This window comes from Haemaphysalis longicornis, unplaced genomic scaffold (genome assembly GCF_048455015.1).
Source record: "Haemaphysalis longicornis isolate Haplotype H1 unplaced genomic scaffold, Haemaphysalis longicornis Haplotype H1 scaffold_10, whole genome shotgun sequence".
NCBI classification, from domain to species: domain Eukaryota; kingdom Metazoa; phylum Arthropoda; class Arachnida; order Ixodida; family Ixodidae; genus Haemaphysalis; species Haemaphysalis longicornis.
Window position 1 is genome coordinate 116,354,260 of NW_027526204.1, and position 15,997 is coordinate 116,370,256.

Genomic DNA, 15,997 nt, shown 5'->3' on the forward strand with positions numbered 1-15,997 from the left:
TGAATAGAGAGGCTGGATATTATTTGGCACATCATGAAGAAATATTACTCCACGTCCGAAAAAGCACTTTCGCAAACCGCTTAACAGAACACGCAAGTAATCGTGTTCGCATTCTGCACGTTTCATCTTACCACAGTTTATTTTGAAGCAAAACAGAGCTTCGCACTGATAGAATTCGCGAAGTGCATGAACCTTGCATCTTCCATGGCCCCATGACAGTATTGATGACGGAGAGCGACTTTTGAATAATTTCTTGAACTACCGGCTCCTTTCCTTAGGAAGGATCCAGTTGTTGTTTCCGAACGATCGGCTCCTTCCTGGAAATTCCGCCAATTCAGAAATGATTTACAACAGCCGTGGGAAGAAATGGCAAGCAGAATTTTCGCGTTCAGAAGCTAACATCAAGCGCCCTCACTCAGGCTGATCGACAATAGATGCAAGAAAACGGTTTCCAGGAGCTAAGGTGCCCGATATCACCTTCCGCTACTGCGGGCAATTCCCGGCGACAAAAGCTGATCGGGCGTCGCTCGTCACTCCTGTACGTGGAAACCCGACAGGCAACGCGTTAGTTACACCCCTGGGTACTTGATTTGGCGGGTAAACGCCCTACGTTGTCGAGCCACCGGATCCAGTGAACGACGAGAAGGGTAGAACAACTTTGTCGACCTGACCCACATAGTCCTATCAACCGGGCCGTTCAAGACAATTAAACTGAGCCCGGGTATGCCAGGGCCTAGCATTCATGAACGCTCGCCCGCCAACCATTGATTTACATAATGATTTGCTGGTCTCGGTCTGCGAAAGCCACAAATTATTTGCGCGTCGTCGACAGCTCAGCAACTTACTCACCAGCAGGTGTTCTTTCCTGATGCTGATTTTTTCAATGGAAAGCGAAAGACGCTTTCTTTGTTCCTGCTGTGGCTGATAAGCGTTGCGTCTGCATTTCCGGAGCCGGTCGTGGACTGTGCGTCTCTTGAATCATTAAAATTCGACCGCGGATGCTATGGTTTGATTTTTTGCTTCAGCTGTTTGCACCCCGCAAAAGAAATGCGAAGATCTCGCCCTGTTTGGAAGGATTTTTCTGAATCAGGCCACCAGAATGAAAGTGCTGGGGCATCCTGCCGGGCCCGTCTTTACTTGACTGGCCGTCGGCCACGCGCCGAGACATGCACATTTCCGGCGACCATTCCTGGCTATCGAGATAGGTTAGGGCAGGATGTCACTGACTTGCTTGTGTCTTGTTTGTTTTTATGGGCACCTTCGCGTAGGCTTTGCATGTTTGTTTCAGCGAGCAAAAGATGGTATTTTTGCTGTTCATGCATCCCTTAGAAGCGGAAACGGCTCCCTTCGACAGTGGCTGGACACTGATAATTTTGTACGCCTCACTGCAGGCGGTTATAGTACCGCCACGCGAACTTCGTCGAGAAAGCTCGCAGCAAATTCGAGATTTCGGCGCGCGTTAAAGATCCCCAGGTGGTCAAAATTAATCCGGAGCCCTCCACTACGGCGTGCCTCATCGCCTGCGTTGCGTCTGCGCGTTAAACCTTACGATCAATGAAATCAAATCGCAGCAAATTCCGTGTTTCGCCGAGCCACGTATCACGTGACTTCTTGTTGGTCCTCCGACGGTAGAAGTTACGAGGGGCGATTTTTTTAGGTATTTAAACAGGCATCGACAGGAAGCGCTTCATCTCTTCGCATTTATAGATGTGCATGCGCAGTCGTTTCATAGCTTGGGGAGACTGGTTTATTGCGTCGGCCGCAAAACTGACGCCGAAGAAAGTTGGAATCCATAAGTGAATAGACGGCGGAACACCGGAACGCATCAGACCAAGTGGATAGCCGCTTCATCACAAATGTGTTGATGCGGACGTATTCTTGGCTGGCACACCTCAACTCCAACAACTGCGCCCTGCAGTGGCGCGAAAATGTATTATTGGCGATGTTTATAACCGTTGTAACTTTGTTAATAGAACTAATTTTTCGAAGTCAGTTAAAATTCGAAACTAAATACATTTGAAACAAAATGAGATAAAAAGTGATTCAAGGACAAAGAAATATGTATTTTATACGTGGTCTTACAAGATGCAGCTAAAAATAGAAAACAAATTACGCGAAAGCACAAGACCAAAGACAAAGAAAACACCGTGCAAAAGAACCAACACTGTAACCACTTGCATGAGCAGAAAAATTCGCAACTGACTAAATGAGCTCATGTAGATAACAATCGCTAAAATACTGTAAATAGCGCCTTCTTTTCGAGATCACTCCAATCCACCTAAACAAAATTTGAGAAAACGGCGAAACTTTGTTTCGGTATCTAATGAAACGCAGTCAATGCTATTATGGGATATGATTTTCGAGTCACCTATGGGGAGTTTACGGCCGCAAGTAATTAAAGAGTATGTACATAATTATGTAGTTGTCAATTTTTAATGACTATTTTACGAACATTTAAAATGAATAAGGGGAAACTCACTAGGAGGCTGCCCTGTACGTTACATGACGCCAAAGCAAAAGCACACTCGCATCGAATAAATGGATCTGGCTAACTCTGATCCGTGCCACCACAGGATGCGGCTCATGTACCATACGACATACAATCTGCGTACACGTTCGCCGGGCGTTATCTGACCTGTTTGTTGCAACCTGTTTCCTAGGGAAACATTGCCGAGTTTTTCTTGTCGCTACAGTTGTACCTGATTTAGTTTCAGTTTGTGCATTTGCCTCATTTCGAAAATATATCCCTAAAATGAAGATAATTCTCGAAATCAAAATAGTTGAGCAAGTAACAAAAAATGAATGAGATGTACATGAACCGCCAAAATGGAAAATATCTGCGCCATACATGGCTCTCTCAAGACGAAGATCACAAAAAAGAAGCCACGTGGCATCAAACTGAAATACGAAGAGAAATAATGGACAAGGAGCAACCGTGTAATTTACTGCATATGCACATAATGAATATTTGGCGAAGTTAACAAATTGATTCCTTAAAGTAATGCAAACGCAGACACTAATTGGGTGACGAAAAAAAATCCCAGAGAAGAGCACTAACTAATGTGGGCTTACGCATTAGTAGATAATTCAATATTTATTCAACAAGTCAACTTGAAATATATCTTATAATATTTGGCTCCTCCCTTAAGGAGGAGCAATAAAATACTTCAACTGCCAGCAGGACGAGACGCCCAAGGATATCCATATACGCTCAGTAAGTCATATTAAATGGCTTCACGCACACTGGCAAGCGACACAAGAAAATGTTTTCCGGATACTGAGGCGACCAAATGCGGCGTCCCTTTCTCCGGCTTTCCTCAATGCGAAACGCCGCGGGGGGTGGAAAGGGGGGGGGGGGGCAACACCTGGCGACGGAGGCACTCACGCGTTTCAGTTTGCTCGCGTGACCTAGAAACGTGCCACGCATTCTGATCTTGCTCGTTCAGACTTATAAACAGCAGTTGCCTCATCGGTACCGCGTTAACCAAACAGTGGCTACATCAAAAATGAAGGCAGATACTTTCAATCAAAGGTGTATAAAAAGCAGGAAATATAACTCCTACATGAGGAAACAGAGGTAAAGCAGATGTTTTTTTCTAAAGAAAATTAAAGGTTCGAGGTCACCGCATTTGTTACAGAATGTCGATATATTCGATGCACAACACAAGTATTTCACTACTGCGATACAAATGCATTTTCATGTGTATCTGGATGCACAAATACAAATAGTCAGAAGTATGTTTAAAAAATCGTGATTTTCAATACTCCCCGCCCCTTGCCTTCAAAAAGTAAGTCTTGCGCAATGGTTTGGTTTCCCCTAACTTTTCGCTCAGGCGGATTGCTCTTCCACCACAGCTGAGCATACTTGTCTCTTGAGACAAATTCAGGTATGAAATTCAGCTGAGGAAATATATTTCTCGGGCACGTTCTCCCGAGATAAACGTTTTCACGATAATGGAGCGTGCCACAAACTGCGCGCGCGTCGTCAACAGCTCTGGGTCTTACTCATCAGCAGCTGCTCATTTTCCTGGTGTTCGCGGTCGCAGTGAAGTGGGATAAACGTTTATGGAGCCTGCAAAACCGGCGCGGTGTGAGCGTTGGCCCGTGTCACGCCCGTCGACCGGGCCTAGGTTTCCGTCGGGGGAGCGGCCCGATCCTGTCGAACCGCTGCCGCTCGGGCTTGCTCTAGACTAGGGTGGCTGACTACTGCAACCAAGTTGCAGAAGCAGAGGAGCCTGGCGGGCTTTATCGCTAAGTCCACCAGTAGCTAATCGGAACAAGGCGGCTCGTAGCCTCCCCCGCCACCCGCATATCCTATTGCCTTTTCAATGGTCTATCTCTCTCTCGGGTTGCTGGACGGCCCAAAGCTGTTCGTATTGGTCTTACAACGACAGTTCCGCTTCAAGTCATGGCGGTAGAGTTCCTGCTTTAAATTCTTCGGGATGCGTTTTGCAGTCCCACAGCACGTGCGTGAAAATCGCCGTTTTCCTGCGGCAAACAGTGCACTTGCTGTCAGGGTAGGTTTCGGTATGCATATTGTGCAGGAGTAGGGGTGGCGTGAAGGTCCCCGTCTCTATTTGTCTAAATGTTACCGCTTGGCTCTGTCCAGCTTGTCGCTGGGTGGAGGCAGCTTCGCTCGAGCCAGTCGGTACGCCTTCGTGATCTCTCTGTGGGTGACCATTCTGCCCTTCGTGCTATACCAGTCACTCTTCGTCTGCCTCATGGCCGGCGCTCGTGATCAGTATCGTTGCCATTTTCCTTTTTGTCCGACACCCTGCCTTAGTGCGCTAGAAACCAGACGAGGCGATTCTTGAATCTGAAGTCGGCCCGCTCCAGGATGCGGGCGGCCGTGGGTCATACCTTCCCTATGCCGTAGTTTCTAATGGATTGTCGAGAGTCGCTGAGCGCCACCCAGTACCCGTCTACGAGCGCCAGGGCGATGGCCATTTCCTGTGCCTCTTCCGCTCTGTTGCACTTGAGGCTTGTGACCGTTATCGTGACGCCGTACGCGTCTACAGCCGCGGCTGTGGAGCTTGAGCTATTCGGGCATTCGACCGGGTCGGTTAACCGTGCGCCGAGGTCCTGTGTCGTTGTTGTGTGCCGATTGCACATTTCACGGTCTTGGGTCCACGCGTAGAGCTCGATGGACGTCTTCGCGCAGCGTGTTCTTAAATCCTCGCTGATTGTGGCACCCGATTCTCAGTTTGTCAAGGATGTGGCGGTCGGCCTTCGTTCTGGATATTTGCTTGAGCTGGGGCGTCTGCTGTGCTTCTATGATTTCTTCGAGCGTGTTGTGAATTCCCATCTGTAGCAGTTTTTCTGTGCTTGCCGTGTCGGGCAGACCGAGTGTCGTCTTGTGCGCCTTTCGTAATGCCAATCTTCTTTTCGCTCTGATACCACTGGTGGTTGGCCGCCACGTAAGTTATGTGGCAGATCACGAAGGCTTGCATTTGGCGGACGAGGTTTTCCTGCTTCATAACTCTTCTTCTCGAGGTCACTCTTCTGAGCAGCCCGCAGGCATTTGCCGCCTTGCTCGTCAGACGGTTGATCGTCTCCGTGTTTCTTACGCTGGCCTTTATCATCATCTCGAGTACTCTTATATTCGGTACCGTCGGTATTATGGTGCCATCTCCAGTCCGCATCGTGATTAGATCTCACTGTCTCTGTGCGTGGTGACGTTGCTTTCTCGACGGGTGCTACACGAGCAGCCCGGATTTCTTCAGGTAGCACCTGTGCCCCGTGTCTCGGAGGTAGTATTCTAACTCCTCGAGCGCTCTCTGGAGGGTCGTCTCGATGTAGCCGTTTCCTCTGCACACCCACAGGATGATGTCGTCGGCATAGATCGTCTGTTCGACGCTTTGTAGCTTCTCTAGTCTTCGTGCCATTCCGACCATGACGAGATTAAACAGCATCGGGGAGATTACAGACCCTTGCGGGGTGCTTAGGTTGTCCGTGCTCCCATCACCCACCTTGAGATCTCTGGCCAGGAGTTCGGCGCTTCTGCTCGACTGGGTGTCTCCCACGTAGGAATGCCGTCAGGTGAGTCACCCTTTAGGTTTGGCCGCATGCGGTATGGTTTCATTTCACCTTTTTTTTCGTTCGCACCAAGCGAAGAAAACGAGCAGGCGTCCCCCTGCACGGGAGGTTTTTCAGATCGCAAGTGCGGAACACCCTTCCGGGCCAGTCTCGACTTGTGTGACCATCCGCCACGAGCGCAGAGATTTCCTGCGAGCGTTCCTGAGTATCAATATATGTTAGGGGTGGATGTGAATGACTTGCTCTTTCTTGTTTTTTTATTAGATGGCTTCTTACCATAGGGAGTAAATGTGAGGCCTCAGGAGAGCAAACACAACTTTCGCTGCTTTTCTTTACCTTTGTTGTAGCAGCGGCGATTCCTGTCGACAACCACAGTACTGAAGCTTTTGCAAGCCTCACTGCGGGCGGGTATTAGTGCCGCCACTCGAACTTCGCCAGGAATGTTCGCAACTAATTCCCTCTCACCCCAAGCCACTTCTCCCGGGACTTCTTGTCTAGGTTTCCGCACTTATGTTGCTGTGGCAGGTTGCGGTAGTGAGGATAAACGATTTTTCCGAACTGAGAAAAATGTACTGATTTCGGTAGGCATCTAAATTTCTCCGCATTTATGCATGTCCCTATGTGTCAATGTGAAGATGCTGCAGAGCTTAGGAAGACAATGTTATCGCTTTGGTCACAGTGCTGAGGATAGAGAAAGTTGGAGTCCACACGTAACTACAAGATGGAACACACGGACACGTTAGGCCATGTGGTTGAGCGGTTTCTCTACCAATGTGTCAATGCGCACGCATTCCTCGCTGAGCACCCCACAGCCCCAACAACACTGCAACCCCTTGAATTGGCCCAAGAATCCCTTGCGAATTTAGTATATGTAATCACTGTAGTAGTGTAAACTTAGGGGAATTGGTCGGAGGAATTCAATTATAAAAAATAAAAAACATGAAGTAAAAGAAAACTGAAAGTAATTTAACAAAATCAGATACACGTATCTCATACACAATCATACAAGGCGCAGATGGAAATAGAAAAAAAAATTACTCGAAAACACGAGCCGAAAGACAAAGTAAAAATTGTGGACAAATGCAACGCGCAACCACCGGCATTTGCTTTTCAGAAAAAAGTCAAGTTGGCTGAATTAACAAACGTTCTCGCTACAATATAGTAAATAAAAATAACTGCGGACAGCAATTTTAAACAACACAAAATTAAAAACTGATAAAAAGGGAAATTATGAAGGATATGCCAATGAAATAAAAATTAAAAATAGGTATGCCATACACCGCCCTCACAAGACGAAGACCAAGCAAAAAAACGAAAACACAAACTCAATTACAAAAAAAAAATAATTGCGGAAAAGCACGAACCGGGTTGCTGTATAGGCACTGAATGTATATTTCGCGAAATTCACACATTTGTTCGTTAAACTACCCCGAATGCAGATACTAATTTGGTGAAGAAAAACTTGAAATAATAAGAAATAGTGAATGTGTGGTGACGCTTCAGAGAGTTACTTAGAGATATCAGTTAAAATGTTTGGCTCATATCTTTGGGAGGCAACAACAAGCTACTTCAAAGGCCAACAGGACCATGAGGCAAAGAAAATCCCTAGTCTCAGTAACTCAAATAAAATGTCTTCACGCAGACTTTACAGTGACACAGGAAAATGTTTTCCGGAAACTGATGCGGCAAAATGCAGCCTCCTTTCCTGCGGCTTTCCTCAAGGTGAAACACCAAGCGGGAGATCGAAAGTGGTGGAGAGGGGGCAACGTCTGGCGACGAAGGCGCTCGCGCGGTCGCTTCGCTCGCGTGAGCTACAGAAACGCGCCACGCATTCTTGTCTTGCTCGTTGTGACTGCGTTTGGAGAGCGGCCAGACTCCGTAAACGCCACTAGAGCAGGAGGTGACTAAACACCTGTAGAAATAACTCGCCGGCTTCAAAAATTCGGTCAAAGAGCACCCCATTGAGTTTGAATGTGCCAACTCGTAACATAACGTACGAAGGAATGAGTTTGCGCGAAAGACGAGGACGAAGAGAAGAGCGGAAAAGACGAGCGCAACTTCCAACTGTATTTTGCATGAAATAGCAACACACATATATATACCTCCCACCGGTGTTACCCTCTTGCTTATCATCAGTTGCACCACCCAATAAGGCGTAATAAGAATCACAAGTCAAGACTTGTGAATCACAAGACTTGTGATTCTTGTTACGCCTTATTGGGTGGTGCAACTGGTGATAGGAAAGAGGGTAACACCGGTGGGAGGTGTATATGTGTGTTGCTATTTCATCCAAAATAAAGTTGGAAGTTGCGCTCGGCTTGTCCTTTCTTGTCTTCGTCCTCGTCTTTTGCGCAAACTTATTCCTTCGTGCGTCATGAACCAACTAGCCAGTAATCAAGTCCTACTATCGTAACATAAATCATGGCTTGAGCGCAAAAGAGCTGATCTTAAACGCGCGTTGCCTGACATCGATCTGCGGTGACGTGCGTACTCTTTCAGCGTTCTTGGCTGATTCTCTAGAGACTCTTCCTCTCGTGGGACCGCGGAAACCAATTCTCACACGTGTACGCCTTATGGTGGCAGTTCCGTAGGGGAGCGCCTCATGAATGCGTGGGGAACCTAACACTGCCTACCACAGAATGGAACCTGGGTACTTTAAGTCAGACTCGTATAAAAGCAGGAGCTTCAGCTCATACACAACTAATAAAAAAAAACCGGTGGCCTTTGTCTAGAGAAAAATAATTGTAAGGTATGCCTACAATTCCAAGAGTACTACTATATATTTGATGTGAAGAGAGAGAGAGAGAGAGAATAACTTTATTTCTGGCGAGGCTCAGTCCTAGCGAGTGTCCCTCAGGTAAGGGAGGCACGCCAGGTAATCCGGAGCCCTAGTGGCGGTCAGGAGCTGTAGCTCGGGCGAGGAGCTCCCGGTCACCTCCAGCCAGGAAGTGGGAGGGTTGGGTAAACGGAGCGGGGGTAAAGAGGGGTAAAGGTATCTCCCTCTATACATACAAACATATCGTTCAGTTGTATTTTGTACAAAAGTACAGATACTCAAAAATCTCAGATATAAAGCGATATAGTTGTATCGCAATACTGGTCATACCTGCGTAAGAGAATTTAACTACAGACAACCAAATTTATTTTGCAAATGTGTACCCATTCGCAAATACAGATACCCATAAGTAAATGGCCCCGGTGGCTAAGTGGCTAAGGTGTTGTGCTGCTGAGTTCAAAGAACCGGATTTTATCCCGGCCGCGTGGGCCGCTTTTCTGACGAAGGGGAAAAACTAAAGCGCCCGTGGATTGACAATTCGGAGCACGTAAAGATTCCCAGGCGGTCGAGAACAACCCGGAGTCCACGCGTCTCATACATAGCCAAGGTGTGGCCCCGGCACGTTAAATCCTCACAATTCGGATTACATTTATCTCTCAGGCACTATCGCGATATCCCAGTATCATGACACTACCCAGCCCTGCTCTGTATTTTGGCGCTACAAACAGACGTTCCCTCGTATAAAGTTGTCTGTATGATGAAGCAACCGCCCATTCAGTTGTTTGAGGAACACCACACGCAACAATGCCCCGACCGAAATTTGAGGGCCCTGGAGTCTGATGCAATAATACCAAAAATAACAGTTAAATACAAATCCAATTTATCTCTTCCTGCTTGGATCCCCTTGTTCTTTTGGAGTTATCGTAAAAAAAAAACAACGGGAAGAGAAATGCTGCCAGTAATACTCAGCAATCCGCCATGATATCTGTCTCCAATGTCGCTGAAGACACACCACGTGCAAAGAGTGCTGCAAATACTGAGGCCTTTCGAAACAGCGTCCTGACATGACGGGTGGCTACGACAACTCTGACGGACAAAGGGCTCGCACATGTGCATGCTGCTGAGCTAGCTTCGCTCTCCGGTGTCGCGCCACCGTGTGTCTTCCGATTCACCCGTGTTCCGACGCTACGGAAAACACCTCGCCTACGGAAATTTCCCATATACTCGTAAGCTCTGGGTCATTCGTGTTTCTTTTGCATTTTTTTGTGCAAGCTGAGAGAGAGAGAGAGAGAGAGAGAGAGAGAGAGAGAGAGAGAGAGAGAGAGAGAGAGAGAGAGAGAGAGAGAGAGAGAGAGAGAGAGAGAGGAATCACTTCTGTTTTTAAACTCTGGTTTTAGGATGAGGGAGTAGCGGTGGCCCAGAGGGCCGGCGCGACGTCAAGGGCATGCGGTGACCAGTTCTTGGCGTTCGCGGTCCGAACACCCCAGAGCCCGTTCTGCGGGAGGCTAGAGAAGGGAAGGAGTCTCGTGAACATTCACAGAGGGAATGATAGAGCGTGTCCGACACCCTTAAAAAGGAACAGTTGGTAGAGGAAAAGAGATGCATCCACCAATCGGACGCGGTGCGGAAAAGTATGAGTCTGATGAAGGCGCCACACGTGGGCAGGCTCGGCTGTAAAAGAGGGGAAGCGAGGGGATGTCAGCGAACGAGCTAGTAATGTTGTGTTATGTCCCGGTATGTGAAAAGAACCGAATGGGACATCTGGGGAACGCCGTGTTAGGGGTTAAAGAAGCGCCTCTCCTGAAGTAAGAGCGCCCAAAGCAAAGCAAAGGGCCCTCCGGGAACAAGCACACGCGTCGTGCATAATATCTCCACAGGAAAACTTTTCCGACCATCGGCTTCACCGGTTTGGTGGGCGTACTGGTTGAGAATTAATGATGATCCGTATGTAGGAAAGAAACACGTGCGAAACAACCGCGTATAAAAAGACACATGAAGGATAAAAGAAAAGGAACTAGCACAAGAGGCGCTATCGAAACGAGTCAAGTGTAACTGTCATGCATCCCTCCATTCCCACCCCTCGGTCCTCCTTGATGCCAAGCTGCTGTTTCTTATCCTGTCACTCCCTTCACGTAGTGACAGCGAACGCAACTTAGCGTTGTATTAGATGCGTTGTATTCTCCCAGAGTTTTGTAGACATGTAAGAATGACGCCCTGCTCCCGCGTTCATCCATAATTACGGGTCCTGTGACAGTTAAGGCACAACACCAAAGCTCTTTTTAGTCAAGTACAAAGAGAATGCGGTGTTGTACTACTTCTCAAAGACGAACAAAACGCCGAGAGGAGCGGAAATTTTCATCAACGTCAGAGTGCGCGGCACTCAGCCTAGCGTCGCAAATCTTGCACGTTATTTTAAATAAATCGTTGTGAAAAATCTGCACTTGCCGATTCTCTTCCGATAGCACAGGCTACCATTGGGGCACACTCCAGCAAGTAAAAAAGTTTTATTTTTTGTGCGCAGGGAATTTGGCGGTGAAACAAAGGAGGTGAAACAGCCAGAGCCCTCTTTTACTTAAAGGAGCCACGAAGAGAAAATACAACTTCGTTTAATTTGAAAGAACTAGGATTCAGTATCTCACTCAGCTCCATTGCAGCCACAAAAGATGTTTTTTAACAAAAAAAAGCAACAAGTATTTAAAAACTTTCAAATTTTGCGCCAGAGTGACGTGTTATGAGCAAGAATGACGCCATAAAGGCCAACAATGAAACATAATTTTCCGTGCGTTAACTGGACGTTAGCATTCAAGTGTTACGGTCAAATGGAACTAGAGGCCCCATTACAGACGTCCAGTCATGTCTCGTCTAGACAGTTCAGTTAGGCTGTCGCCAATCGCACAAACAAGGTTCCGTGACGTCATAGAAAAGTTGCGGGAAATTCGCTAGGGGGTGGCGACTGCTTCACACGTTTTCTTTAATATCTCCGTTATTTGTTCGAAGATTGCGATGTATTGGTAGCATTTTTATCGGGACTAAGCAGTCTATCTAATAAACTCAGCTTGTATTTTGTCTTCACGGCTCCTTTAAGAGGTCTTTCTGTCTGTGTTCGAAACAGTCAACGGATGATGACTAAGACACTGGCTTGTGTTCAATTCGAAGGAGCATCAAGACGATGTAACTGGTAAGATAGTCAAGGCTTCTGATATCCGAATCGAACACAAGCCTTGGCTATCTCACCAGTTACGCCACGCCATCTTGATGTTTGCTAATGATTTCTGAATCTCCAAAGCACGTTCTCCGATGGTATTCGGCGCAATGCCACGGCAAGTGTGCTAGGGCCTTCTATCAACGATGCCTCGTTTTCCCAAAGCAGCAGATCCATCGTACTGCGGAAACGTGGACGTGGCATTTATTGGGCGTTGTTGGAATGCGCAGTGTACAAAGGGAGGGAGTAAGCTTCATTTCAGCGACTCAACTTTAGGCGGCGACGTTATTATGCATCATCATAGAAGGGGGTGTTCCACGCTCCTCAGAAAGCGACAGGCTTGGTGGGACAGCACCGAGTGCTTAGATTTGGGCAGCTGGCCACAGGGAGCCCGTATATTTTCTTGAGGGATGGGTGTAAGGGCACACCATATTTTCCACAAATGAGAAATATCATGGGTGCAATGATGGCAGTGAAGATATGTATGGTACGATTTGGCCACTGCGCGACGCCAACATGTATCCTCACTATCCGATTAGCCGTTGTATATTTGACATTGCGGGTGGCAAGGATAATAATGTATATAATGCTGGTACAAATCGCATAAAACCTACATAATACCGTGCAGTGGGTAACAGCTTCGTTTACTATTCTTAGCGTAGGACAAAGCTAAGAGGTGTAAAATGCGAAATTTACCACAGACACAATAAAGGCCAACATCAATTAAAATTTCCATCGCATAAAACCGTATGTCTGGATCGTCGGCCTAAAAATGCTGCAAGATTCAGGACACCGCAGCTTAAGTATAGACGCACACACGCCGCAAGCGACCACCGAAACTGGGCCATTTTGAAGCTGAATTTGAGAAGATCGAGGCAATTGTGGCAAGGCTGATGTGACGTTTAGCCAGCTACCGGGCGGCTGGTCGGCCAGCAACTCGGGAAAAGACTGCGCGCAACCTCTTCGTACCCGTGCGGCAAACCTGGGAGAAGGGCGCTCGGCAGAGCTCGACCGGATCTCTACCAGCATGGCACGTCGTCACACCAAGCAGCCGGCCGGCCACAGTGGCATTTCCGCTTCGTGGCTATGTGCACGATCCGCAGGCAGGTGCAGGGACTTCTGCTACGGAGCTATATTAAACGCTTGTAAGTGATTACCGAGGCTTTTCGCCGGGCTACCAGTCATGTCCAAGCTGATTTGCTGGTAGAATCATGAACAGATGAATTGGGATAACGAAAATATAAACTAGAACACACAAATCGCTCGATTTGTTTCCACGCAGGTGAAATTGACGCTTAGATCAAGTTGGGAAATGTGGCTTCCCAAATGTACCAAGAACACGCTATTACTTGACGTCCGCCAACAGTATTTTTCAATTGTGCGTGTTCTCATTGATATTTTCGTGTTCGGATTTCGTTTGTCCATGAATGTACGTTTTGAACGTTCAAGATTAGTTCGGCAGAGGGGCAATTTTACTGCAGTTGGCATTTAATGTTTCTTTTGCAGGTAATTTCTAGAATGGTGCTCCCAAGTGTCGCCGGCTAGCCTTTCGCTGCCGTTGCCGCACTTCCGCCGGCGCCTTCCCGCGGATTTCCTGCCCCGATAAGACGCGCACTGTGTGTTACGCGCTAAACAGTCCATCGTCGCGTTAGAAGCAATGTGTTCGGTGGGTGCGGGTGCAAGCGTCGAGGGGGTGGCCATTGAACCACCATTAACAGAGTTCAAGCCTGATGGATCCTGAAGTATTTGGGATTTAGTTTAGGGAAGCGATGAAAGAGAATACGCGTAAATTATTCAACCAAAGTCAAATCCATACTCGGCGTTGTTTCGAGGAGGAGGAAGTAACTTTATTTTGTTCAGAGGAAAGGCCCAGTTAGGGCCGGTGTGCTTCAGACAACGGCCAGGGTGTCCTGGCTCCTAGCGGCGTCTTCTGCCCTCTGGACGGCCCACTGCTGGACGGCAGGGTCCTCGCTTTGCGTATAAATATTCGACACAAAGTAGAGTCCATGCGCGCTATTTACTTAATAACAGCATTCCCACCAACGCAGAGGCACTATGGCAGCGGAGTGGGTATAACGTGTATGCAATTTCACTTGAAGAGAGAAATAGTTTATTCGTAGCGAAGGTCATTCGTAACAGGGGAGGAAGACCCATCCAAATAAAACTGACAAAAATGACTACTATATCTACTAACCGCAGGAGCGAATGTCTCAGTGATGGATCTGATGATGTCGCATGGTAATTGTGCATTCCTCTGCGGTACGGCGCAGCAATAATTAGGAGGAAAGAACATATTTATTTATTTATTTCATGTACCCTCATGACCCAAGGGCATTGGAGAGGGGAGTGGTACAGCGTACATTTTTAGCAGATAAAAATGTTCAACAAGTTGCTTTACAGACATAAATTAAGCGCAAAAAAGATAGCGGTATTATCCAATACCATACAAGGACAGAAAAAAAGGGAACCACTTTTGATTACAAGCAATGCATCAATCAGGCACTTCAACCGTACCAAAAACTAAAAAGATGTACACAATGACAACAGTGCAAAGCAAGCAACTAATCAGCAGCCTGTACTCCAAAGTGCGCGCGCAGCCGATTTTTGAACTCTTCTAAATTGTTAGTTTCAACGACCGCTGCTGGAAGGTGGTTCCACTCTGATGACGTCTTTGGAATGAACATAATTATTTATTTCACTGGTTTGAATCCTGGGAAGTTTTAATAGGGATTCCTTCTTTTGAATACATCAAGGGGCGCTTTCAATGTTTTTTATTGGTAATTCCTGTAAAGTTGTTAAATATACAACTTAAAACTTTTAGCCCAGGTGTGTTCCCACCTACTTACGTAGCAGCAACGGGACTTGCCTTCATCAGAGTACAGTCACATGATTTTGGTCATGTAACTGTACTCTGATGAAGGCAAGTCCCGTTGCCGCTACGTAAGTAAACCTTATTTGTTATTGTTCTTGCTGTGTATCCGACTCTTTACCTATACTATGTATATATATATATAGAGAGAGAGAAGCTCTTTATTAGAAAACAGAGCGTTTAGCCGGCGTACAAAATCGCCTTCATGCTACTCTGTTAGGGGAGGGGGAAAAGGAAGAAAGGCCCAAGAGAGAGGAGGGCAGAAAAGAGATGCAAGCTGAGAGAGGGACCAACGAAATTAAGTAAAAGGGCAAGAGCGAAAGTCTCAGAGTGAAGAGATTTAAAGTTTTTGAATTAAGCCAGTGTCGCTGAGGTACGAAAACAGAAATTTTAGGGCTAGGCGTTGCTCAGAAGAAGACGGCCAGGGCCCGAAAATGGTTTTTAAGGTCAGTGGTCCTTGCGTATAACCTATGCCTGCAATGTTCTGTAGCAAAGTTGATCTAGAGTCCTTGTAGGCAGGACAGTACAGTAAAAGATGCTCAATTGTGTCTTCCGATGCACAGTTGTTGCACCTGGAGGCGGTGGATAGTCCAATGCGGAAACGGTAGCTGTTGGTGTAAGCTGCATTAAGTCGGAGCCGATGAAATAATATTTCTAGATGACGGGGGAGCTGGTGAGGAAGTCTTGACGACAGCTGAGGGTCAAGGGAGTAGAGAAACTTGTGGTGGTGGGTGGGATCTGACCACATTCTGTTTCTCTCTGAAAGGGCGTAACGTGTGGCCATGGTGGAAGCGTCGTGTTTGGTAAAAAATGTTCTTCGTATATTTCGGCAGGTGTGGCCTGCAGAGGCAGCGTCATCAGCTTTTTGGTTTCTCGTTATCCCAGAGTGACCAGGCACCCACTGAAAAACAATATTTTGCCCAGCGCCTACTGCAAGGTGATGTAGATAGAGAATATCTTGAACGGCAAGTTCATATGTGAAGTGCTTGCCACTCTTAAGCAGACACTGAAGGGCAGGTTTAGAGTCATTGAATACATATATATGTATATATATGTATTCAGTATATATATATATATATATATATATATATATATATATATATATATATATATA